This window comes from Ambystoma mexicanum, chromosome 14, assembly GCF_040938575.1.
Source record: "Ambystoma mexicanum isolate Mex_15411 chromosome 14, UKY_AmexF1_1, whole genome shotgun sequence".
NCBI classification, from domain to species: Eukaryota; Metazoa; Chordata; class Amphibia; order Caudata; family Ambystomatidae; genus Ambystoma; species Ambystoma mexicanum.
The window spans coordinates 146,885,141-146,912,343 of record NC_090940.1 but is presented as its reverse complement, the minus strand read 5'-3'; the positions used below and the strand labels follow the sequence as shown (position 1 = coordinate 146,912,343).

The 27,203-nt window shown below is 43.5% G+C and overlaps 1 protein-coding gene across 2 annotated transcripts in view; it reads left to right on the top strand.

The window, feature by feature from the left end:
- Positions 1-27,203, top strand: part of FANCM (FA complementation group M) — a 1,896,264-nt gene that overhangs the window by 929,501 nt on the left and 939,560 nt on the right. The gene's annotated exons all lie outside the window — the stretch shown is intronic.

Genomic DNA, 27,203 nt, shown 5'->3' with positions numbered 1-27,203 from the left:
ACATGAACCAAAGGAAACATCAACTTATACAGGGGGTTTGCGGGTGAATGCTGGTGGCAATAGAATCAGATGGACTTTTAACGAAACAATAAGATTTACATCAGTAATGGTGCAGGATTTTGATGAAATGTCCTTAGAGCATCGCATTCATAATCTCTGTGAATAACTTTACAATGTATGTAAAATATACTATATTTAAATCTGTAGTCCGTGATAGACCTGCTGTCAAAAGAGGACCCAAGCACGAACATTGCTTTGACATTGAGGTACAAAATCAAAATCAAAAGCTGTCAATGAGGAGGGAAGTGCGGTCAATTCTGAAAGAAGGGTTTGTAGACTCATACATCTGTCCAGCTAAAAAAAATCAAACAACGCTACAAAAATTGGCTAATGAGTCATAGGGGGATTCGAGATCAATTGGATGGACACAAAATGTTCTATGCTATGAGAGGTAACAGTACATCCAACTTCTGGCAAATTATAAATTCCATGGAATTCTCCCAAAAAGAACTGCTATTTGTTCAGATTAGTGAAAATAGGTGGCATGATCATTTTACCAAGATATACAGTTGTAGCACAACAACTTTTACGGGTGATAGTAGTAAAATTTGCTAATGGTTTTTGAACATCTCCATTCCCAATATATCTCGGCTCATTGGGAAATCTAAAAATTCTGTGGGCCCTGGGCCAAATAATCTTTCTAATAAGATCTTAAAACCATTATTGAATTGTGGGCCAAAATTTGACACATACTATACAGAGATATCTTAGACTCCAAGACCATACCAAAATTATGGAGACTGGCTTTGGTATTACCAGTATTTAAAAAGGGTTCTAGATTTTCTCTGGAAAGTTACAGCCCAATAGCCATATCAGATCCTGAATCAAAGATCTTCGCATCAATTGTGCTTGAAGAAATGCTAGAGTGGATTGAATGTAATAATATACTTGACCTGAAGCAAATTGGCTTTAAAAAAACACAGGTACCGACTGTGGGGGTCTTATTTTAAGAAGTCTCCAATCAAAGGCTCTAATGAAAGGCGGGAATTCCATTTATGTTGCTTCTATGGACTTGAGTAAAGCCTTTGATTTGGTAGACCACCCTACTCTATGGTGCTTATTGAGAGATTTGAATATGGATGAACATCTCTTAGAGATAATCATTAAAATATATTCTGATACTAAGATCAAAATAAGACTAAAATCGGAAGGGATATTAACATCAGAGTTTGATATTCCTAATGGGCTTAGACAAGGTTGCATGCTAGCACCAACGTTGTTTAATCTAAATGTGTGCAGAGCCAACAAGGCACTTACGAATAAAGGGCTGATTGCACCTAAACTTGGTGATAAATGTTTCGAATGGTTGGCATATACGCCGATGACTTCCTGTTGCTAGATTGCACTAAAATTGGACTCCAAAGAATGATCAATGCGTTTGTGAAATGTGTGACTGAACTACATCTAAAAATTAATACATCTAAAACAACTATTGTATGTTTGGGTAAACACAAAAAAATCAGCTTGGATACACATGATATTGTGAGGGCAAACGCATCAAGGGTCAAAGTGCATTCAAATATTTGGGTTACTTCATTATAGGGTCGGGTTCACTAACAACTATAAAAAATCAATTGAGAACAAAGGCGGAAATGACCCTTTGACAAATGCGTAAATTGGAGGCTAAATATTGTAAATTTACACTAACTCCTTTGAGAACTTTTTATATTATGAAAGGTATTCCAAGATTGTTGTATGGCATGGAATTCTACGGTTTAGATTCTACGAACTTTGTAAACACCTTAGAAAGTTTAATATGGAGAGGAATCTTGTTCTTTTTACCAAAATGTGTACCCATGGAGATCATTAGGTACGAGTTAGGTCTCCAATCTTTGAAATCGATTATTCTGTGGAAAAAAATACTAATGTGGAGAAAATGCTTAAATTCAGTAGAGGACCTTTATACAGTAGTTGGGATGGACGAGACAAATGGTTTTCGAAATCAAATGAAGGGTAACATTGAAGAGCTTCTCTCTAACCTGGGTATCTCTATTGAATTATTATTGGTTAACCCTTTGAAAGTGAAAAAGATCTTGAAAAGTGATGATTGGCAACAAACCACACGAGCTGTAATGCAGTCTAAAATGTACACTCATTTTGGAAAAATGTTACTACAATAGTGGGTTACCTGGATAAATACCCTTGTAGAAATCTACGAAATGATTTTGAGATTTAGGACAAATGTGTTGAGGACAAATGTCATATTAAAGAATGTGAATCTGATCACTGATCCATGGAAGTGGTGCAGAGTTTGTAACAACAAAGGAACGGAGGAGACTCTGGAAGACATTCTACTCATTTGCCCGGCACTTGTTAGCCAACAAATTTTATATTTTGGTCAATTTGTAGAACATTTATATTGTGCGAATAGAGATTTATTGTGGCATCAGATGAGACGCAGTAATTCAACTGTGTTAAGGATGCGTGTTACTGCTTTTTTGAAAAATGTTTGTGACTTATGTTAATGTCTTGTGTAAGAACACGTTGAGATGCTACTTAAGTTGATTTTATATGTTACTATGAAGTAATCTTGTTTAGGCTATATTTCTGGTATATTTTTAATGAAGAAGCTGTGTTGTATTTGGGTTTTTCTTTCATTGTTATGTTTGATTATATTCTGTTTTGCTTATAATGTTTAGTAATATTTTCGAAATTAATTGTTTTCTTGATTACATGTTTTGTAAAGGTTTAAATTAACCAAAACACATTTTAAAAAAAGGAGGGTTTAACCTGGGAACAAACAAACTTTATTGATTTTGGATTTCTCCATTTACATAAAAAATTCACAACCACATATTTTCAGAATTAGTCCTTAAACCTTTCAAATTCTACTACTTTACATTAAAAAGGTCAGCTCTTTTAAGTAATTCAACCAAACTGTAGATAAAAGCACTATTTTCACAATTCAACATATAGCCCATTGCTGCGTGGCATGTCCTTATTCCATTATTCTAAAAAAAAAATGCCTTAGCCAAATTCTATGAAGAACTATGTCTATCTCATTCCCTGTCTGGCCCTGCGATTTCAACACCTTGCAGCAGGAGGACCTGAAACTATCCTGGAAGCCTCCTGTTCCCATCTGAGGGAATCCATGAAGAAGGTAAGCCCTGCTGGGCTTCGTTTTACTTGAGCACCTAGCCATTTAAAAATGGTTGCACCACCATTGGCACATGCAGCTTATCCAGGCTGCATTGTTTGCTGCCTGCCTCCGACAGTTCACGATTGGAGGCCTGTGCCTCAAAAGCAGCCAACTACAGGGAGCTGGCTTGCGACACCGGCTCCCTATTATGACCAACCTTCGATGCCTGTATTCTCATTCCCTGTCTGGGCCTGGGAGGGGCTAGTGGTTCCCCCAGTGTTACTGCCTCGCCGGATCCTGCAGCTCATCTCGAGCTGGTAAACCCTCTACTTGGCATGTCTCACGTGAGCACCCCGTCAATGTGGCCTTTACCTCCTTCGCTGTAACTCTTTGCCTGCACTTTCCCTATTGTATATGAAGCATTCACCACCTCTCTTTCTGGGTTTCCCAATGTTCTCATGTACTGCTGCTTGGTTAGCTTGCTTCAGCCCTATTGTTCCCTGTAGCTGTCCTGCTGCTCTGCGCCACTGGATTTCCACCTCCACGGCACTCTGGAATTTTCTCTCAAGCCTGTGCATTTCCCACTCCGGCATGCTCTATTGTAATCTATGCCCACAACAACTGCCCATGTCTAGGACTCGCAGGCATTATTATTACTCTTGCTCTCGCTCCACTTGTGACTGCATGCCTCACTCATGACTGTATTGGACTATTCTTCGTTTTCTTCACTTGCTCACTTGACACTTGATGTACCTTACATACACTGTGCGCTCTAATCTAGGTGTGCCTATCACATGTATTTTTGAATCTCGAATCGTTCTCATTATGTAATCTACCTGTAACTACTTATTATGACTCCTGCTATGCAATTTACCTGTAACTACCTACTATTACTCATTCAGCCTTGTGCTGCCTATGCAATTTACCTGTACGTACCTATTATGACTCGTGCAGCCTTGTGCTACCTATGCACTTTACCTGTAACTACCTACTATGATTTGTGAAGCCTTGTGCTGCCTATGTAATCTACCTGTAACTAACTATCTTTCATAAGCATTTTCTGTAACTAGCGCCTAGGTGCCCGAGGGCTTTGTGCGCTGAAATAAATGCAAAATAAATAAATACAACTTTAAAACGAAGACCGATTAATGAGAAATGCATCAGATCTTCTTGCCCCATGGGACATCTACACATGGTGTCCCCAAATTTCCATCGTATGTTTTTTTTTGGCTATAGGTTTAGTCTTAAAAGTAGCAACCACCTTCTACAGGTTAGGAAGACAAGCCTCCGGCTGTCTCCTTGCTTATCATACCAATGTTCCAGATATAATGTGAGGAAAGCTTATTGATTTTCTGTCTTTCTAGTTTCACCCCAGTCATTCGCCTTCTTCCAAATTTAATTCCCCAAACTAATTTGGGTCCTTATTCGTCCAAGTCTTAAACAAATTGATTGCTGCATTCTATCACTTTCTGTTCACTTTCTGTTCCTGCCTGTGATGTAGCCATATCCATTATTCTATTGTTTGCATTTATATTAATGGACAGACCCAAGTTATTCTTTAAAAAGTAGTAAAGGCTACCTGCAGAGTCCCAACCTGCAATTCCGGATGGTGACTGATGCACTGGATAGGCCTTCTGCAAAGCTGGACAGGCCACAGGATGGTTAGAGCATTTCTGAAAGCAGGCTTCTCATGCAGGGGGCAGAAAAACCAGGGCGAACACCCCTCTTTTTTTGTTTATGGGGGGCCTAACTCTGCAGGGTAGGGGGATACTAGAATGCAGGAACGTAGAGTCAAAGGCTTCCCTTCTCTATGACGCACAGGAGGTGCAGGCAACCTACAGGAAGCTAGATATAATTATAAACTAGCCATTTGAGCACATAAACAGAAAATGAAAGTAGTGCTGGTAAAATAATATGTATTCACATTATGGATACATCTTAAAAAATGCAGACCAAAAGATAATAGTCATACATTGCGCGAAAGAAGGCATACAATCCGGTATATGGTGTGGTTAGTAGCACAGAAGGTGATAATTCATTTACTGACAATACATTAGCAGTACATATCTGCTGTTGATACCAACAATTGGTGTTTCTGGTTCAGAATTGGAAATTGCATCAGCTTCTCATAGTGACAGTGGATCTATGATGCTCCGAACTGTCTTCAGGATGCTAGATGGTGCTGTTAACTAAATATACTTGGGGAAGCAGATGTCTCTGTATATCTAAAAAAGCAATAAATAATTGTTTAAAAATTGAGATGGGGGATTGTGATCAAACAACCTAATGAATATGGTTGTAAAGGGGCTGTAGGTGTGCATCTACCTCGAGAGAACTGGTGGCGTCTTCAGATAAGCTTGCTAGGAGACTGTCACATGCAAACATTTCTTGAGATTTCTACTGGTTATTATAGAAAGAAAGAGGAGGCTTGTGTTAGACCTCCTTCTGGCATATGTCATGGAGTCCTATTGCTCCAAATATTGAAAAACAGTGAAAAAAAGGTAAATACCTGGTTTGCCAAAAACGGAAAAACACATATGGATGGTGGGGCTGGTGGCGTTATGAACGCAATGGATGAAACCAGGAAAGGACTGGAAGACAAAGGTTCTTCACAGTTCGTGCTGCAGAAAAAAAAATGCATTTTGTCAATGCTAAGGCCAAAATACTGTTCCGGCATGGAGCAGGATGAATCATAGGCAGCAGAGCGCTCCCGAAAAGGAGGCTTATGGCGTGTTACAGTGATATCTGACATAAATGGTGACTCAATCCTGGAAAAGTGCATCCATAAAAAGAATATACAGCATATAGTATCTAGCACGTAGGACGCGTGGTGTTGCCTAGCAACTGGTCTTAGCGCTGTAGTTTGGTGAACTTAAAAAATTGGGCTTTCAGAGGAAATAAGTGTAGAATAATGGCAGGGCATTACGAAATAGATGTGCGGAAGGGGCCTAGTATGGCGGATGCAGAAGTACCCGGATCGATTCTGGTGGCAGGGAAAACGCTTACCATGCGACCGGTGAGCTGGCTATTCATCGGATCAGTGGCTCGTAGTGTGCGCATGCTCAGATCCAGGGGGAGTATTTTTTGATGTGCAACAAACTTTATTAGCAGAACATCAACACTAAAGGAGCTGTGATTGTGTTGCGGTTTGCTGACCATGTTAATGGTCCAGGCTAACCGTATAATAGAATGAGCTGCGTGATGCAGCTGATTAGTGAAACAAATTGAATGGCGTTATGCATGTTGTGGCTCACGAAATAGGCCATAGTTTGTGAGAAGTATCACCTATTTTGGGTTATAGTCACATAATGTGATCTCAAAATGAAAGGATTGGCATCTGGTACAGTGGGACGAGTAACATCCATATGCTATTGAAAGGCAGTAGGCTATGAAAGGCCCGAGTTAGCGCAACATGTAAGTGTAACAATATTACAAAACATATATTTCACATATTAATACGTTAACAGAGTTCTCTGTGTGCCTGGCTCTCTTCCATGCTCTCCCAATAATGTATGTTGGGTACCCGTGTGCTTTTAGTCGACTCATCTTTGCTGGTGATATCAAAGTCGGATAGTGTTGTGCAATTGCAATGTAAACGAAGAAATTGGCCAAATGGCAAGTTCCTTGAGACGAGACGTATGGAAGCTGGAAAAGGCTAGGAGGGTATTTTTTAGCTGTAGGCTTTCTGTACAGTGTAGTGCCTAGAGTGTTGTTGCTGGTCTTATGAATTTCCAAATTGAGGAAGTGAATGCTGTGCTTGTCATATTGAAGAATTTTGTGAGTTCAGCCAGACTAGAAATTCTTATTTACATTAAATATGTCAGCCTAAAAAGGTGTACATCTCTTCGTCTATGTTATGTCCTTTGGGGTACTTGCTCTCAAAGTCTAAAATGCAGCATGTCTCTTTCTGACGGAGTTTCTTTTGTCTATCTCCGCCTCTGATATTTTGTTCGATTTTATGAATGCCAAAGAAATTAAAATCCTCCAGATTGCAATGATGACAGTCATAAAAATGTTTGGCCATTGGATAATTCGGATCGTGATGTAAAATGGCCCTCACATGTTGCTGAATTCTTATTTTCAGTTTACATTTGGTGCTGCCTATGTACCATTTTTGGCATGTACATGAGAGTACATACACCACGTATTCAGTCTCACATGTGATTTTGTCTGTAATCTTAATTGAGTCACCTAAAATCAGGTGTGTGTAATCTGAACAATTCTTGGCATATTTACAAATGTTGCATCTTGTACATTTCCGGAAGCCTGGCTTCTGTTTCGTCAGCCATGTTTCTTGTACAGACCTTATTTCTTGTGTTAGAAAGCTCTGAACCAGTGAGTCTTTGAGAGAGCGGTTGCGTCTTACTCTAATTTCTGGATAAGTTTTCAAAATAGGTGCAAGGTCTTTGTCCGCTCGTAAAATCTTCCAATGTCTTTGTAATATACGTTTGATTTCGGATGTTTCATTGTTGTAGGTCAGGATTAATCTTGTTGCATCATTGTCTTTCGTGGACTCATTTGCCAAGCGAGTTCCTAACAGCAGGTCAGATCTTTCTCTCTTCCTCGCTTTTATATAAGCTTTTGCAATAACCTTCTTTGGATAACATTGATTCAGGAAACCCTTTACTGCAATTTTGCTGTCAGAGTCATAGGCCTTCAAAGTAGAGCAATTCCTCCTGATCCTTATATACTCACCATACGGAATGCTCCATATCAAGTTTTTAGAATGGCCGCTAGTTGCATGCAGAGGTGTATTCGTACCAGTTGGTTTCCTATGTAATTCCGTGGTCAATGTCTCGTCCACAATTCGGAGATTCACATCCAAAAAAGTTAGGAACGTTTTACTATGTGTCTCTGTGAACCTCAGATTGTGGTCATTGTCATTTAGGAGTTTGACAAATGTTGTCCATGCTTTTTCCGACCCTTTCCATATTATAAAAAGGTCGTCAATGTACCTGAGCCACAGCACGATGTTGTCGGTAGTTGTATGATTTTCTTCTATCCACACATCCGAAGCCTCCCATGCTCCCATGGTCAGATTTGCATAGATTGGGGCAAACGTTGTGCCCATCGCTGTGCCTTGCACTTGTCTAAAATACTCATTATTAAAGATGAAATCATTATTCGTCAGTCTCAAATCGATCATCTCAAGAATCATCTTGGTGTGTTCTAAAAAATGTAGAGATCTTGTGTTCAGAAAGCTTTTGCATGCCTTTTTCCCATATTCATGCCCTATGGATGTGTACAAGGAAACAACATTCATAGTGGCCATGATATAATTGGTTTGCCAAGGCATATTTTCAATGTGTGTCAAAAAATCAGTTGTATCTTTGATATAAGATGGGAGAGAGGACACAAAGGGAAAAAGTGTTTCGTCTATGTACTTTGACATATTTTCAAGGGCGGAGCCCATTGAAGAGACTGTTGGTCTGCCTGGATATATATATATATATATATGTCACTAAAAAAAACTTTGTTAGAGGGATGTCAAAGATGACATTTGTGATGTCATCTTTGATGTCCTGGGTGTTAGTGTTAGCAGTGCACAGTGGTGCGGGCAGTTATGGTTGCTTAGCTTACCATAACTGTCGAATTTCATTTTTTTTTATTGTACTTTGAACCATAATGTCACAGTTGTAACAATGTTAGTGAATTTCACAGGTTTTTAGTAGTGCAACTTAACCATAACGTCCCTCTAACAAAGTTTTTTAGTGAATTTTACGGGTTTTTAGTAGGCCAACTTAACCATAACGTCCCTTTTGCAAAGTTTTTTTGGTAAAGATGATCGGTTTATAGTAGTGCCGCGTAACCATAATATAAAGCAAATTCTGACTAATTTAAACACTGTGCGGAGAATACCACTTGACAATATGCTGGTGTACAGCACGGTAACGTGTCCCAGAATCGGTAAACACTTAACAGTAAGATGTTTGTGTCGTGGACAATGTGGAAACAGATTTTATATTGATGTAGGAACGTCCACCTGCAACATTTGCCTTGCACAGCGCCAACAAGTATTAGTAGTCAGCCATTAACAATGTAGTACACATTACATACTTTTAGCAAAAGTTTTACTTATCTAAAAATGACATCAGCTAAGGCCATCCGTCCTCCCCAAGAAACAGCAGCACTACTGTAATGAAGGCGCATGACGAACACTGCCCCAACCTTAGAAATAACTAAAGCACAATATTTTTGCACCGGCCACCCACTCCCCCATATCACTGTTTGGCGCGTCTTTCCTCATTTCCGTTCGCAAATGGCCTTATTAGCTGTCCTACCAAAAAAGAAAGCCATCCGTTAACAAACTAAATGTTGAGTTAAGAACCACCTTTCACAGTGTAAATATATTTAAAAAAATGTTAATTTTTTTTGCATACACTCCATGTACTTTATATTTCTCAGTAAAGGACATAGACGCAATAAGATTTGACAATAATAGTATAGATGTGCAAAGCATTAACGTGTGCTACAGAAAAATAGGATTTCTGGTTATAATCTGGGCCGCCGCAGGCCAGATTACAAAACAAAATCCTTTTTCAAGATGGCCACCATCGAAAGGAAAGGCGGTTGTTCCATACATGGCCCCTCTTCGCTTTCCATGGCAGCAAGAAAAAAGCAAAAGTACGAACCGAGACGCAGAACCTGTACATAAACATACAGCGATTACAAAACAAAATCCTATTTCAAGATGGCGACCATAGAAAGGGAAAGCAGTTGTTACATGCATTGCCCCTCTTGTCACGACTTGATTGAGGGCTCACCTGTTTAGGCTTTGTAAACTTCTTTCTTGATGGTTCTGGCTGCCCGCATTTCTTGCAGGTGCGGGTCTCGTGGATGTAAGGACGGGCTTCTTCGGACGCCACACTGTCAATGTCTGGAAGGTTCCAGAATTCCTGGGTGGAGGTAAGCGGTCCGAGGGCGACCGCAAGAGCAGTCCGGAATGGAGGACCGCGGAAGTGGTGAGTCGCGGCTGCAGTCGATGTCCGATATGTTCCGGGATTCCTGGGTGGAAGTGAGCGGTCCGAGGGCGACCGCAAGAGCAGTCCTAGAAGGAGGGCCGTGGAAAACAGACAGACACGGCCATGGAGAGCAAGGAAGGCACAATCCTAGGAGTGAGCGCAAGGAACAACACTCGAGTAAGGAATTGTGAGCAAATTGACACGCCGATCCGCAGGGGCGGGGCGCTTATCTAGGCAGGCTAGAAAATGTCCGTTGATCAAGGAGCGGCGCCCATCATGTTGGGAGGGTGTTGGGTGGGTTCTGGCACGCTGTTGAATGGACCAGGAGGTCCAAAGGGGGCGGTAGCGAGGATTCATGACACCTCTTCGCTTTCCATGACAGCCGCCAAAAAGCAACAGTACGTACCGTGACGCATAACCTGTAAATAAACATACAGTGACGTATAAAGTGGTACCTTACATTTTGAAATGATACACAGGATTTTTTTAAAAAGTTAACATTTTAGAATTTGTAAAGTACTTTTATTTAACAAACAACTGTCCGAGACCAACGGTCTAATTCCATTTCCAAATAAATTGTAGCAATGGTTCTAAGGCTGACATTGCAAATGTTCCTGGTGAGACGCACACAGTTATTTTCGATACACAAGGTATGCGTTTCTGTTAAAGCACCCGCTTTGTTTGCACAGTTATTTCCAAGACGGCACCATGACCGTTGCCTTACACCACCATAAATGATGTGACGTCACTTCTAATAGCTAGTTCAGCGTAGGGACAGAGGGGGCCTGGCCGGTCAACCCATAACATTATAATGGACAGGCAGCTGGTCACGAGCAGTTGCACCTGGCGTTGAAAGAAGCCGTCACTTGGCATCTGAAAACCATGGCACGCACAGTACGGCAAAATGTAGCTAGGCGGAAAATGTAAGAGAAAATTTGTCTCAATACTCAACCTTTAGGAAAAAATTCAAAAACGGACACAAAGATTGTGGAAAGTAATAGACAAATGGAAGAGTCGGCGTAAGGGTTAAAAAAAGGATAACTACACAGTAAGATGGTAATTCAGTTATGAAGGCAGCATGAGAATAACATGCAAGAAAAAATTACATGTCTTAATGTTACATGCAGCTGACCAGGGAATGCAGTGGGGGAGTTCTAACTCCATCAACCCCTACTGTGCCACGCTGACGTCACCATTGTGGCAAAGGATTGCAGCGGGGAAAGGAACCTCCAGGTTTTAACCACTGCAGCGGTTAACACAGCAACCCCAGGCCAATATCCAGTCTTGTGTCTCATGCTGCAATTGGAGCTTGCAACCTCACTGGGACACGGACTACTTCATCTGGTATCAAAAGAAAAACAGAGTGGGGTCCACCCTGTAAAGCCTTGTGCTCCTTGTTGCTCCTCGTAAGGAGCTCAATTAATTTGTTCTCAAGTTCCAAAATTTAAAGCTTTTGTTTGTAATATGTTTGCTTCAATCTTCGATTATATTATTGCTAGTTTACTTGCTTCAATGATCAGATGTTCAAAATATACTCATTCGAAAATATGCTGTAAAAGATTTGTGTTTTAATCACACAATTATCCCAAGAGAATCAACAAATCCTCAGTTAACAGTACAAGCTCTTTGGCCAATGTATTTTGGTGCAAAGCATCTTCGTCAGGGCTGCGTTGGTTCAAAAAAACATTAATTCAAACAAACTTTCCAATCATGTAATTAATTGTAAGTATTTACATACCCCCATTTGAGCGTGTCACAAAAGATGCATGGTTGTATGCCGATGAACAGGTCAGGAGAAAACAGAAAAAGACAGAGTACCCTAATTAGAATACTCGAACCCATTTTTGCATTATGTATCATACCTTTTACCAAATTCGGTAACTTGCGTCATGTTTAATAATTACCTTAGCTATGACTGGCGGGAATATGTGTCTCGTGTTCCTTCAATTTCAAGTATACGGGGTAGATATCTCTGCAGGAGAAACGGTATGCAATGAACGTGTTGAGCTTCATGGTGTTGCTGTGTGTGTTTCAATACCTGTGCAGGTAAAGCCCTTACCTCTATGCCGTATTCGTTGAACCGTTCTGCCCGCGCGGCGGGCTGCAAATGCAACCGCTCACCCGAGCTTCGTGTTTAAACGTTGCCATGACGAACGGGGCGGCGCCACATGTCCAGGATTGGACAGTGCAGGCGCGCCTCTGGTCCTACCCTCCCAAGGGATTGGAGGGGCGGGACGTGGTCAACGTCATGACAACGCTCTGTCTGGAAGTAGACACTTCATTCCGGGTCAGTGAACCATGTAGTTATGTGTGACTGTAAACACGGCGGTTCGGATTATCCTTAAATACAAGTGTGAGCCAGGCACCCGACTCACACTATGGTAAGAAATTGCATGCAATAGGTTCTGGTGTGTGTTAAAATAAGATCGGAAGTCGTCTTGGTCGTTAGAGCAATGTAGATTGGGCCACCCATCCTTAAAGGGCCCCTACGTCATATGAACATGGTTCCCTAAATAGGTGCTAGTGCATCGTCTGTGTAGCGTCAACACCCATATCCCTACACAGACAGGGACATGACAACCTCCTGGTGTGGTTACAAAAAGTTAAACCATGTTCGCAGTCAGAGTGCACGCTCAATCTTCCCCCATGTTGATTGTATATTTCTGCATCCATTGACCAGAGGCATCATTTCTTAATCTTATAACCTGTCCAATCCTGGACGTGTGGCGCCACCGCGGTCGTCATGGCAACGTTTAAACACGAAGCTCGGGTGAGAGGTTGCATTTGCAGCCCGCCGCGCGAGCAGAACGGTTCAACGAATACGGCATAGAGGTAAGGGCTTTACCTGCACGGGTATTGAAACACACACAGCAACACCATGAATCTCAACACGTTCATTGCATACCGTTTCTCCTCCTTTGTGATACGCTGAAATGGGGGGTATGTAAATACTTACAATTAATTACATGATTGGAATATTTGTTTGAATTAATGTTTTTTTGAACTAACAGAGCCCTGACAAAGGTGCTTTGCACCGAAATGCATTGGCCAAAGAGCTTGTACTGTTAACTGAGGATGTCATGTTGCCCGCTCCCGGGGAGCCGGTTCAAGCCCTGCGTCCCTGAAAGCGGACATCCAGTCCCCAAGGAAGGAGCCAGCAACCCCATATAGGGGCCCTTTGGACACTGTCCTGGCGCCTATGGCACCACGCTCATAAAAGACATCCGTCCTGGCGCCATAGGCACCAGGCTCATTATGGGAGTGCTTGGGTGCACTTACCTGATGCAGACCATGCTGCAGGATCCCGGCCTCCTTGAGGCCTGAAAGGAACTACTTTACCTGTGGGACTAATTTACCATCCGGGCGTGGTCGGGGAAGGATACATACCTGATTGGAGGAAGGATACATACCTGGAACTTCTTCCAAGGCTATTTAAACCCCACCTGAACCACCACACGTGCTTCGCATTGTTCTGCATCTAGCAGCTGGACGCTCACCGTGTCTGCTCCTGCATCCTGACTTCTGCCACGGCTGCCAGCATCCTGGATCACCTGCAAAGGAAGAGAAGAAGAGAACAGAAGAAGGAAAAGTCCTTACCTGCTAAATCCGCATCCCGGAGACATCTCGCCGACAATCTTGAAAAGGAAGACTTTTATTTAAAAGCTCATCGCGTCGATCGGTGCAGCGCAGCATTCCACTCACCTTTACAGGGCGCCTCCATGTTCAGCTGCGATCATCCGGATTCGCAGTCACGCCCCAGTGCCTAGGGAGAAAAAGACCAGAACAAAAGGTGAGAGAGAGAAGGGAATAAGGAAAGCTAAATCTCCATGTTAGGATTTACCTGTTGATTCATTCCCTCTTCATTTCGGGTCCGCGCCGCATCCTGGCATTTCCGGACCCCGGCCCCTAAGGGGAAAAAGAGACATCAGCGTTAATGAGCGAATGAAAAGACATTACCAAAAAACGCTCATTAAAGACTTACCTGATTTCTACAAGGATTTCACCTCTCATCTCGGGTCGGTGCCTGTTCCCCGGCATTCCGTACCCCGGCCCCTATGGGGAAAAAGACACTAGCATTAGTACATTAATGCATGGACACAAGGGGAACCTCTTATCAAAAAACTTACCTGGAAGCCTAGCAAGTTTGGTTCTCACCAATCCGAAAATCCAGTGAAGTAACTGGATACCAACGCGCCCCTGCATCAGAAGCAGGATGGAGAGCTCGTCCTTCCAAACCCTAAGGTGAGACGCTACGAGGAATCACAGAAGGGTTTCGAGGAGGGTGAGAGGGGAAAGTGGGAGGCCGATTGCATTACCCCGCAGACAGTTAATCCCCTATTTTCGCCTACAGAAGGATACTTCTGCGAGCCAGACAAGCCAGATTTGGGGGGCCCGGTCTAGTCCGTCTTTCGAACCCTGCGCATCACCTTAGAAGAGATCACAGGAGCGCGAACCAGGCCAGTGCCTCCATGGGAGTCAGGTGAGCGTTACAGAGGATTTGTTGATTCTCTTGGGATAATTGTGTGATTAAAACACAAATCTTTTACAGCATATTTTCGAATGAGTATATTTTGAACATCTGATCGTTGAAGCAAGTAAACTAGCAATAATTAATCGAAGATTGAAGCAAACATATTACAAACAAAAGCTTTAATTTTTGGAACTTGAGAACAAATTAATTGAGCTCCTTTCGAGGAGCAACGAGGAGCACCAGTCTTTACAGGGTAGACCCCACTCTGTTTTTCTTTTGATGCTATGTTTTCGTTATAGCCCTGGTGTCATTTGGGCTATTCCTTACCTGGTAGCTCCGTATATGAGAAGCAAATTACTGCAAACGCAATAAACACGCCACTCGATCCAAATTTTGAACTTATAGTGGTGCCCACCTCTCCGCCGTTTTTTCCATTACTTCATCTGGTCACTCTTCAATACCTGGACCATTTGGATTGAAGTTGAAGCTTAACAATCCGCCACGCAGGAAAACCCTATCTGGATGCTAAGTTCTATGACGGCGACTCCAGTCCATTATATTAGAAGTAACGGTGTGCTTCTTACTGCTTGTGCAAAGAAAGTTATTTTGTCATCTCCTGATGAAGACGTTACCAAAATAACGTTAACACGTCGAAACCGGTAGAGAAAATTAGGGATGAGGCCGCTTCTGAAGATCTTTGGGGCCCACCTCAATTGTTGACCACTTATGATTCTCTGTGGCCACATGTTCTGTTTTGCACACATGTTTGTGTATAATAATTGATTTGTTGATGAATTGTTTGGTATAAATTTGTATTCGTTTTTTTGTCTTGTATTTATCTTGTATTTTTATCTTGTACCTATCGATGCTTGCTATGGGTGGATTAATGTATGAAGAATGAGTGTGTATGAATGGTTGGATGAGGGTATAGTATGTATTGGATGACATTTATGTGATCTTAATCTTTTTCCTGCTATTTAAAATTATTACCTGAGTGCTGATTAAATTGTGATTTAATTCACAAAAATAATAAATGTATCTCGTATAATAAAATTCTGGATACTATATTTTTGAAATTGTAGCCTCTGGATTTTCTTTTCGAGATCAATTAATGTTACACAAGACCAAAAGAATGTGCAAACTGATAGACAAAGCTATGTGGGCAAGCATAACATTTGAAAGAAAAAGAAATAACAGTCAACAACGGTAACTCTAGTCGTAGCCTGCAAACGCGAACAATGTACACAATCTGTTACTGGAGGAAAAGTACAACTGCGCAAAAGATAATACTTCAGTTACATTGTCACAATTAGGGTTTGGTAATATAAAATTGAAACGCGGGTCGGTGTAGAGTCGTCAAAATTAAACTTACAGCATCTTGACAGCCTCCATTATTTTTGCCAAAGTCAGGCAGCAAAGTGTTGGCATCAAAGAATCTTCGTGAACTGATATTTCATGTTCCTTACAAACGTTTTTAAAACATAACCTTATCAAATAGTATTTTTTTTTCCAAGCTTTCATTCCTTGTGCAGCTTTTGACGTTTCCCTTTCGCTCAAGGTCAAAAAACAATAGCCCCTTATGGATTCACTTGGATGCGTGGGCCTACTGAGCTCGCAACCAAAAAAGCAAATCAACTTGCTTTCACTCAGAAGGCAAATACATTCTCACTTTGCAACAATATCAGCATCCAATCATGAGAACCGCTACTCCCATACGCCTCGAAAACCAATGTTTCCATCAAACACTCCAGGTGGCCGCCTCAGATTTCAAAACATAGGACGCCAGTCCGACTTCAATATTAATCTGAAAACATTGTAACACAGACGCAGGCATTGGTTGCCGTACATTGAGCACCAACTTCCACTTTACCGTATGAATTTGGTGGCAAGAAAACACCACTTTTTGAGTTTGTGCAGCCACATTCAATTCCAACCTAAGTAAAGCTCACCTTCGGAAACAGTATTTCATAATTATAAGAAGTGCATTGGTGTCTTGTTTTGTATGTTAGCGGCAATGTCCGTGTACACCAAAACATGAATAAAAGATGGCGGAGGCCGCGAAGAAATCTTACGCACTTCACGCTGTTCCACAACCAATCAGTGAAAGCGCCACATGTCCGCGGACATGACTCTACGGATTAGCCAATCGATTTCTTGTCCGCGGAACAAACAGGGAAGTGTGACCGCGGAGCGGACGTAGATATCACTAATTTTTCCATACCTACTTTTTGATAATTTTAAAGAAAACTACTGGACGGAATTTGATGCTTTTGGGACCAAGCCGCTGCTCCTGCTGCAAATTTGGTGAAAATCCGTCCAGCGGTTTGGGCTGTAGGCGTACGCAGTTTTTCCTCCATTCAGTCTATGGGAAAAAAAGATGTTTTGGGATCCCCCCTATAACTTTCACCCCCCTGGACCAAACATCACCAAACTTTGCAAAAAAAAATTCAGAGGGGCCCATATACTTTTTTGCACAGTTTGGTGAGGATTCGTCCAGGAGGGGAGATATATATATATATATATATATCATCAAGCACATATAAAACAGTTATGCACCATATCTCCAACGGAGCAATGTCATAAATTAAATAGAATACCTACAATGATGGAAGGTTTAATTTCTTTTTTAAAGCATAGCATATCTACAGCCTACCCATAACCTTTCAATTATAGCATAGTACAACATTTCTATTTTGTGCAAATATATCATTTGTGTAATAACCTATCTCGCAATTATCCATTCCAGATGGGGTTAGGAGTACGAGACAAGGATCATACTAACTAAGGAACAGTTAGGAAAGTAAGGAAGGAACATTGATATTAAGACAGCTCAAATAGATTCCTACTATAATTAGACAACAAAGAAACAGACAACACATATGTATTAAGCATGTAAATCATTAAGAGTTACAGATTCTATTTCAGGGGATTGCTTGAAGTGGCGTGCTGTGGAAAAGCCTGCCTGCAGTTGGACACGGGTAAACAGGACTCTGCCAGCTGAAGCGGCAGCCTTGCAAGTGTCCCCGGCAATCTTCCTGACTGAAAGGACAGAGTACAGACTCGCCTTTCCTCAGGTTCCCAGTGAAGGACCACATTCCACGCTACGGACTGGAAGCTGCCTTTTTGTTTTAACTGCCATTTCGATCTGCTGTGAGCGCCCCAAACTCCATTTAGCCGCTGCAAAGACTCAACCTATAGCCTCCTTGACACGCTCTAAACTTCAAGCTAGCCCGAACATCGCCGCCTGTTCAAACTTCTTCGAGCCACAAGTTGTTTTTGTCACACCGCATTACTGTGTTGAATCTCTTTGAGCCACTTCGCCAACTTGAACCTGACTCGAAGGACTGGAAAGTTCCCAGAAACATTGCTCAGCGCTGTTGAGACACTGAAGGAGGACGGCAAAGTACTGATCTGTGCTTCTGTAACCCCAGACCTTGTTCTGTGTGCCCTAATGACAATTAAGACCCCAGTTCGTATCTTAGACATATTCTTGAACTTGTTTGACTTTTCTTTGGCTGTTTTCCTTCTTCAATTCCGTGTCGTTTCTCTCAATGGCTGCATTCTTTGTGCATCTCAGTACATAATCTAGGTTTTTCCAATGTTTTTGTTATTTCAAAAATAACGGTGCAAAGGCACACAAATAATATCAATGGATGCAGTGCAAAGTATATGTCCCACAACACAGTACGACGTTCAAACAGTAAGCCGATGGCTATGACCCTGAATGCTTGCAGAATATGATTGATTGAACACTTTAAGATGAAGAGTTAGGTACACGTTGCCCCACATTGTCTCAGATTATTCAGGGTTCCGTTCACAGTCACTTCCAGAGTTATTAGTCAGCAAAGAACAATGATTTGAGGCATTCTGTACCTATATAACTTGGGACGAAACTGTGGTTTGTACAAAGTACATAAATCTTCCTTAGTTTAAGTTTTTATATGTATCGTCACAGATTCAGTACACCGGTCTACGAGGCATTTTATGACACCATGGCGAGCAACAAAGACAACCTGAAAAATGTAGTGTTAAATTGTTACAATTCTGGACAAATTCCAAGCAAGCAGTCCATCGGAACGAGCTAGGATATCTCCCAATTTATTAAGTAATTCTATACAAAAAGTGTTAATACATGGAAGCTCCAAAGTTAAGTGAAATATAACAGCTGAGCTGTATTGACATTGGGTACAAGTACCAGTCCGGAATAATCAATATATAATTTATTAGGCATTTAATATAATCTCTGAATATATTTGTAGTGGATGAGGCACAATATGGGACTGATTGACATATTTATGAATAGCATGAATATCTGGGATCTTGTTTTTCCTTTCAGTGGTGAGTCTGAGTCCTTGGTATAATGCATAGGACTGCATGTTTGCCTCCGGGTTTAGTGTGTAAATATCAGTTTGGCCTCAGTGTCAGCAGAGATGATTGTGTGTACCATTTGCCCAGTATTCAGAGTTCTGAGGAAAGCACTCCATTACTTTCTCAGAATATTGCACCTGCGATAGTACTGGAGCCCAACCTGAAGTGAAGCCACCAAATTAGAGAACACTGCATTGATATGATATGTCATTTATAACGTGCCTGTACACAAGTGTTTCTAGGTGCGACAAGACAAATGAAGGAAGACAAAGGGTGGACAAAACAAACTAGCTTACTAGACCATGTGTCATTCGAATCGTGCAAGTGCGATAACGCAAGGTGCGGGGGGGAATAAAGAGGGGGGAAGTGCAATCAGGGCAGCATTGCTCTGAGTAAGTGCAGCCATGGCAGCGCGACTCTGGGTAAGTGTAAGGAGGCAGTTAGAGCCCCTAAGTCCGTGGGAGGCCTAGAGGCAGTGTAGGGGTGACTGGTCATGAAGGAGCATGGTACCCAGGGAGAGACCGAGGGTAGCCATCACACCAGTCAACACAGCAGACCGGTATGTCAGCAGGGTAGAGAGAGCGAAGGCAGAGGCAAAAAGGAAGGTCTTCAGCTGCTTCCGGAACTTCAGGTGGTCCGCCTCAAGTTTAAGACATACAGGGAGGCAATTCCAGAGGGAGGCACCTGCAGAGGAGAGAGAGAGAGTTCTACCCCCACTCTCTGCCTGCCGAAGCATCTGACCCTTAGAGAGTCAGAGGTGGCTGAGCAAAGGGCTCGAGAAGGAAGGTGCTTTGGAAGAGAGAGTTGAATGTAGTGCAGTCTCCGGCCCCAGACAGCTTTGTGGATGATGCAGAGGGTCTTGAACTTGATCCTGGCAGCCAACGGGAGCCAGTGGAGAGATTTCAGGGCTGGGTCGATACGATCCCTGGGCTTGAGACCAAGGACAAGTCTTGCAGTCCTGTTCTGGATTAGTTGCACAGGGTGGAGAGTAGAGGAAGGCAGATTAAGAAAGAGGCTGTTGAAGTAATCCAGCCTAGAGAAAACCAGGGCTCTGGAGACAGTCGGCTTCTGGGGGAAAGTGAGAAAAGGAAAAATACCTGCGAGGAGGTGCAGCTGGTAGTGAGCCTTCCTAGCAAGGTCTGTGATGTGAGGAGAGAAGGAGAGAGTGGAGTCGAAGATGACACCAAGGTTTTTTGCCACACAGGAAGGCGAAGGAAAAGGGCCCAAGGAGGGCCGCCAGAGTGATAAAGGGAAAGCTGGAGCATGGGTCCCAATGAGAAGGATCTCAGTCTTACTGGCATTAAGGCAGAGATTATTGGAGGCGCACCAATCCTGAATCGCGTATGTACAGTCAGGAATGAGCGAGAGGAGAGAGGAGGCTGAGGTGAGCCTGAAAGTTGAGTGGCATCCGTGTAATGCAAAGTTAGAGGAGAAGGTAGAGATAAGGTGGGTCCAAAGGGCCAGGTAGATATTGAAGAGCCAGGGTGAGAGGCGAGAGCACCGGGGAACACCACATGTGGAGAGAGTTGTTGGAGAGAAAGGACCCAAGTTGGACCTGGCAGGGTTGGTCCAGGAGGAAGGAGGACAACCACTCCAGTGCCTGATCCTTGATGCCCAGGTTCTCACAGTCGATTGATCAGGTTGGCGTGAATGACTGCGCAAAAGCAGAGGAAAAGTCAAGGAGGATGAGGACAGAAGGAAGGCTCGGATCAATATTAGTGAACAGATCTTCACTGGTGTTCAGGAGAGCATTTTACGTTCCTCTGGCTGCTCTGAAGCCAGACTGATGGTCATGAAGGCAACCAACAGATTAATTGTGGATACTAAGCTGGGAGATGGCCAGCTTTTCCCAGGAAAGAAGTGATGGAGATTGGGCGATAGTTTGCCGGACAGGTAAGTTTGGCAGAAGGCTTTTAAGGAAGGCTGTTCAAGGGAATGCTTGAAGAGAGAAGGGAAAGTTCCAGTGCAAAAGAGTGATTACTGAATCAGCCAAGGCTGCAGCAAGGGTGTTAATGTGGTCCTTGATGGCTCTGGATGAGCAGGGTAGCACCAGTTTGGATGACACTTTCATAGATCAGACACGTCTATAAGCCTTGTTGGGTATAGTCTGAGAGAAAGAGAAGAAGGAAGGGGGAGGGGGAGAGGGAGAGGTGGCCAGAGGGAGCCCAGAGAGGTGGCGGGAGAAAAAAGCGGAGAGAGGACAGGATGTCCTGAGTTTTAGTGGTGAAGTGAGTAGCCAGAGCTCTACAGGGGGCCTGGTAGGGAACAGGAGAGGTGGAGTCTGCAGAAGGATTGGCCAGCTCCTTGCAGAGTTTAAAGAGTTGAGCCGTATTGTTAGAGGCCGCAGAGATGTGGGCTTGGATGTGGGCTCTCTCCAAGAAGAGAACAGTGAGTCTGTATTGCCTTTGGAGCAGGCGGGAGGCCAATTTGTCAGAGGCTGCGCCCGCTTTCCTCCACTTACTCTCAGCCACCCTACACTTGGGTTTCAGGGCGGCGGGGTTGAAGTTATACCAAGAGTTGCACTTGGTGGTAGCCTTCAGATGAATTCTCATGACGGACGATGATGTCCATAGTGTTGGAGATAGAAAGATGCAGGTTAGAGAGGGCTGTGTCAGAGTGTGGGTCAGCCACAGCTGTAGGAGGAGTAGAGAAAGTAGCGGCAAAGGCATCCACTGACGCACGCTTCATCGGCCGAATGACCGAAGAAGGTAGGTGGCAGTGTTGGGGTGGGCTTAGCCTCGGGACAGAGAGCGTCAGTTGAGAGCAGAGCAGAAAGTGGTCAGTCCAAGAGAGAAGTGGTGAGAGGGTTTGAGAGGGGTATGTCTGAGGAGATGGGAACATCAAAGTTATGCCCGGCAGAGTTTGTCGGACCAGATGGTAGAATGGGAAGAGAGAGAGTGTCGCAGAGGTTGCAGAAGAGCCCCAAGGAGGGATTAGAAGCATCCAGGTGGATATTGAGGTCTCAGAGGAATAGAAGTTGGGGGGTAGAGGCAAGCAGAGAAGAGGAGAGGTCAGTCCACTATGAGAGGAAGAGGGATACCTGACCAGGCGGCCTTCAGATGGTGGCCACAGTCAGAGAGAGGCCAGGAGAGATAGAGACCCTGCAGACCAGGCCTTCAAAGGAGTAGGCCTGTGTAGGAATGACAGGAGCAAGGACCCACTCCGGAAAGATCAGAACTTCTCCACCTTTGGGACCGTTGGTTCTGGGTTCGGAGAGGATCTTGTAGCCTTCAGGGAGCAGAGTGTCAAAACACGCGACAAAGCTGGCTGTGGCCTATGTCTCGGTGAGAGCAGGGACATCCAGGTCAAGTTCTTCGAGGAGGTGGCAGATATCAGAGGAGTGTTTGACAGTAGAGTGAGATTGAGAGTAGCGACGTGGAGCAGGTTGCCATATTTGAAAGACTTCCGTGGAGGGGTACAGGCATGAGGTACGCCCTGCGGAAGTCGTAGAGGGACTTGAGTTGACAGAGGTGGTAGAGGGAGGTGTCAAAGTAGCCAGATAGGCAGAGGAGGGTGCTCGAGAGGCGGCGGAAGAAGGAGGTGGCGGAGGAACCCGAGAGATGCTGGTACAAATATCAGGAGAAGGATAGAAGTTGATAAGACGCAAGAGACGCCTACCGACAAGGAGGACATTGGGCTGCGGGTCCTGGACCAAGGCGGTGCCATTCAGATAGACATTAATGATGGTCTTGGAGGAGTGCATGGGGGCCAAGAGGACCTCCCACGAGTGTGCCACCATTAATGGGAGAGGAGGAAATAGAATGAATATAGACCATATGAGGGGTCCATAGGTCTGGAGAGGGAGCGACAAAGAGGATGTCGGTAAGAGTCTGTATGGAGGAAGCACTGATGTAGGTAGCAGCGATAGGGATGCCTGGGTTGGAGACCGGACCAGGATATCCCTCTGGAACTTCTTCCTTCCTGACTTGGTGAGAGGGTTAGAATAGGAGATAGAGTAGCAGTTGGAGAAGATGAAGTCGGAAAGCACCATAGAGGGTGCGAGGAGGAAGTAGGAGGAGGGAACGAAAGAGAGAGGAGAGATGCCCAGCGCTGGGCAATGCAGGATGCGCAGAGGAGGGTTGGGGGGGGGGGAGTTACACAGTTGGGAACACACAGAAGGGGCAGACAGGTACACTCAACAGTCCAAACGGTACCCTCAGTGGGATGGGATCATAGAGAGTGGGAGAGAGCCTACTGGTACACAGTTCACAGTAGCAACAGAATCACAGTGGGGAGGGGAACTAGGAGTGGGAGAGAGCCTAATGGGGACACACAATTACACTGGGTATCAATCAAGGACTGGGACCTAGAGAGGGAATATAGGTCTAGGAATTAATCAGAGAACACGAGTACAGCACAAAATAGAGATGCACAGATGTAAAACACACCTAAGTTCATCTTTACCAGAGAGCACGGGTACAGCACAAAATGGAGATGCACAGAGGTATGGCAATTACATGGAGAGGGTATTGCAAGAGAAAGGTGGACAAATGGAGCAGACCGTAATGCAGGATAAGAAACTTACCTGTGGTCTTGAGAACCGATGTGGCCAAAAGGAAGGAAAACAGCAAAGATGCAAATGGATGGGGCCTCACGGTCCTTCAGACCCAGACAGGGAGGGGAAAGGCCCTTAAAAGGAGGCCCTTTGAGGTAGCTGGCACTCGTTTGCCAGCTCTGGTGTTTACCAAGGAGATGTGTCAGTGCCAACCAATCAGGGCGGCAGGCTCCAGTCATCGGAGGGTGGGAGCACAGAGATGAAATGCACTCGCCAAACAAACATCCTGAAGACAATGCCGCACCGAGCGTCGGCAGAGGACTTCCTAACCAGTCTGTTCAGCAAGGGCAGCACGCCCAATCGGGTGGGAGGCGGTAGGAAAGGAGAAACTGGAAGGGAATGAAATGAGTACCAAAGTCGCAATGCGACTAATGCAAAATTGTTTCCCAAAAAAGATTAGACATTCAAAAAGGAGCGGGAACAGTGATGTTAAAAGAACACACTCGCCAACAAAAAAATTACTTAAAAATTGAGCGGGAGCACAGTGATTAAAAAATGAATAAACTTCACCAACACAAAATTACTTTCACACATGCAGCGGCTGCACCTTGAAGGTGTCAAACTCCCATCCATCAGCTGGTCACCGTGTTTGAAACCATATGAACTATAATGGGGCAAACCAAACATTGATATTTAGATTTTTTCCAATTTGTATTGACACCAACATTGTATTCTTAATTTCGGGCGCAGATGGATCCACTGACACCAGTTACTAATGCATTGCATGCATAGGTTGCATAACTGTATTGTTCTATTGCAAGTTGAGACAAACCGGAGTCTGTCCTGAACCAACAAGTGGCAAAGATAGCCAGCTATATTCATTAAGAAGCAAATAAATCAGGAATTTAATTCCAACCCATTGCATGTCACAAATGCAGACGAGAGGTACCTGTATTGTCTAAAATAGATGTAATAGTTTAGCCAATACTGTCATCTTGACGACAGCCGAAACGGCCGTGGACAGCAGAAGGGAGACTCATTTGTCCAATGCAGAGCACAGATGATTAAATAGAGAGGTCTAATTTAGCTCACAAAACATGTCTGGATCCATACTAGTTGTGACACAATTGGCTCCAATTTGTGTTGAATGTCACACACACATAGGGACATATTGTTACCATACGGAGAGGTCAGCAAAGTGTGCGCTGTTAAATGGAGTCCAGGTGGGTCATTATATTGTCTAAGACCTATTTTGAGAGATTAAGGGATAACTCTTGCGTGTGCCAACCAGTCAATGACATCAAACCCATCCGAAATCAGAACCAGAAACATTCAGTGGTCGCATGTAATAGGCAAGGAGTCGGTTCACCTTCCAGCCTTGTTGAATCGGGGACATTTTGTAATACCACATTAACTCTGTATTCATCATATACAATATACTCATCTTTAAATATTATTTTTTTTGTGATAATTCATATCCTTACATTTAAGAAGAGACAACTTTCAATATTTCTTTTTTTAACCTCTTTATTTACAGATTTAACTTTTTGTCACATAAAGAAAACCAAATCCGACAAAACATATAAAATGCAACGGAACAGGAATAAAACCCCACCGGCAGAATATCCTGCCAACCAATACAACATTTTCCAGAGCATCGAAAATTCAGTTTAACAACAAAAACACAATGTAAGCCATTTCTAAACTGTACCCTCCCTAGACATGACTACAGCCAAACACACACAACAAGAAAACACACCATATACATACAACCACATGCAGTCACACACCTATATAACACAAGAACACAGTACAACACAAAGCAATTAATACTAACCATACAAATTGTGAAAGGGGCGTCCGAGGTTCCAGATAAATGCCCTCCCGACCTTGCTTTCGGGACAAAACTTTCTCAAAGTCTGACGGAACCTGCAAATCATTCAACAAACTATCCACCAGTGGCTTTTTGCTGTTCTTCCACACCATTAGAACTTGCTTTGCCGCCACCACCAATGGTTTGTCTATGCACTGGCCATACTGCCTAGCAACCTCGCATCTGCCACTGCCTGGCAACAAAATAACTTGCAAAGGCATCCTATGAAAACTCATAGATATTTGTAATCAACACCGAACACAGTTTTTGCATGGAAACACGGTTGAGAGAGTTTTGAGTTTGCAAAGGCTCTCTCGGTCTTAGTCGGTATGCTTGGGGAGTCAGAGGCTTCCCAGGCAGGGATTCGATAAAAGTGATGACCGAGTCAGGTGAAACATTATATTGTGCTATTGACCACTTCTGGTAACTTAGCAGGGTATATATATCACAGTGTAAATAATATGTTTGTCTCTGTGGCAAAATGACTATTGTTTTGCAGTAGTATAGGGATGAATAGTGACTAAAGCACCCATCGAGGACCACACTACTTCTGTAACACACAATTTCTAAACCAGCAGTGATGCCAATCCTAAAGGTGAAACAAAGCAAAACATGAATTGTATACCTCCTTCACCTCGTAGGGTAACGTAGGTCAAACTCTTCTGGCGTGATGTGAGCTAGCACTGAAGCATACAAAACATCAATAGTATTGTGGCAACAAAATAAAAAAAGCCAATTCAAGGGTCTAGAAAAATACAAAACTTTAAGCTAAAAATAGAAACCCATGCCTGCAAAGGAAAACTCATAGAATGCAGTCTTCGTAATAAATTCACACTCGGGGTTTGAAGACAAGGCAGGAAGGCAGTCATTTTAGCAGCAAAAGTTCAAGTTCAGTGAAGATGTCTTTTTTGAAAAGGTTCATATCAGAAGGTGCCTACAAGGCACAAAGGGAGACAGGACCACTTGAAATACCTGGTAGTCTTGGTACTCAACAACATCAAGCCAGGCTTCTAGGTGGTTTCTGTGGTGGTGATTCATCATCTGGATGGTGAACTGGGCATCTGGCTCTGCTCCAACACACAGTGCAACTCAACAAGCAGCAATGGCACGTGGCACGAAGAAGCTTGGTAAAGGCAGTCGATGTACAGCTTAGTGTAGTTCACAAGCAGTTAGAGGTGGGAAACAAGGTCCAGGGCTGTTCCTTGACTTGGTTACTTCTGGGTTGCTGGGAGGGCCAGTCCAGGGTCCAGGCAAATCCTTTCTTCTTCACTCTGCAGCAAGAAAGAAAGTGCATATAGGGTTCTTTCACCTCCCGTGAACAAGTCCCTGGGTACAAAGTGGTCTCAGCTGCCTTTGGCCTGGTGGTTCCAGCCTGTTACTCTACATGTGGCTCAGGGGTGGTTGAGGGAAAAGGCTTGCCCTTTTCTTGGAGGTCTATGGAGCAGGCATACTATACACCCACAGAGATCAGATGAATGCGTATTCATTAGTCCAAAGATGAGTAAATTAAGAAGAGGGTCGCATTCGCTTATTAAAGAGAGCCCCCCCCCGTATCACAAAAATACATACCTTTTCTCCAAGGGGGAGCCCCTCCTCAATACTCCATAGGGATTGAGGCAAGAGGGACCTCACCGGGAGAGACTCTCCCTTTAGGGACAAGGACTCCTGTTCCCAGGAGGAACTCCCTAGAGGACCTGGTAAAAGAACACCTGTAAACCTCTCTGAGGATAAGATCTGTGAAGAGAAGGTACAAATGTCCTATCACGAAATAGAAGATCCCCCCCCTTTTAACTCTCAGTCCACTGGGACTAAGAAGAGGACGCATGGAGGAAGAGAGATCTGACCAGGGAAGGAGAAAAATAAAACCCTTTGCGAAGGGAAAATCCCATGGCTAT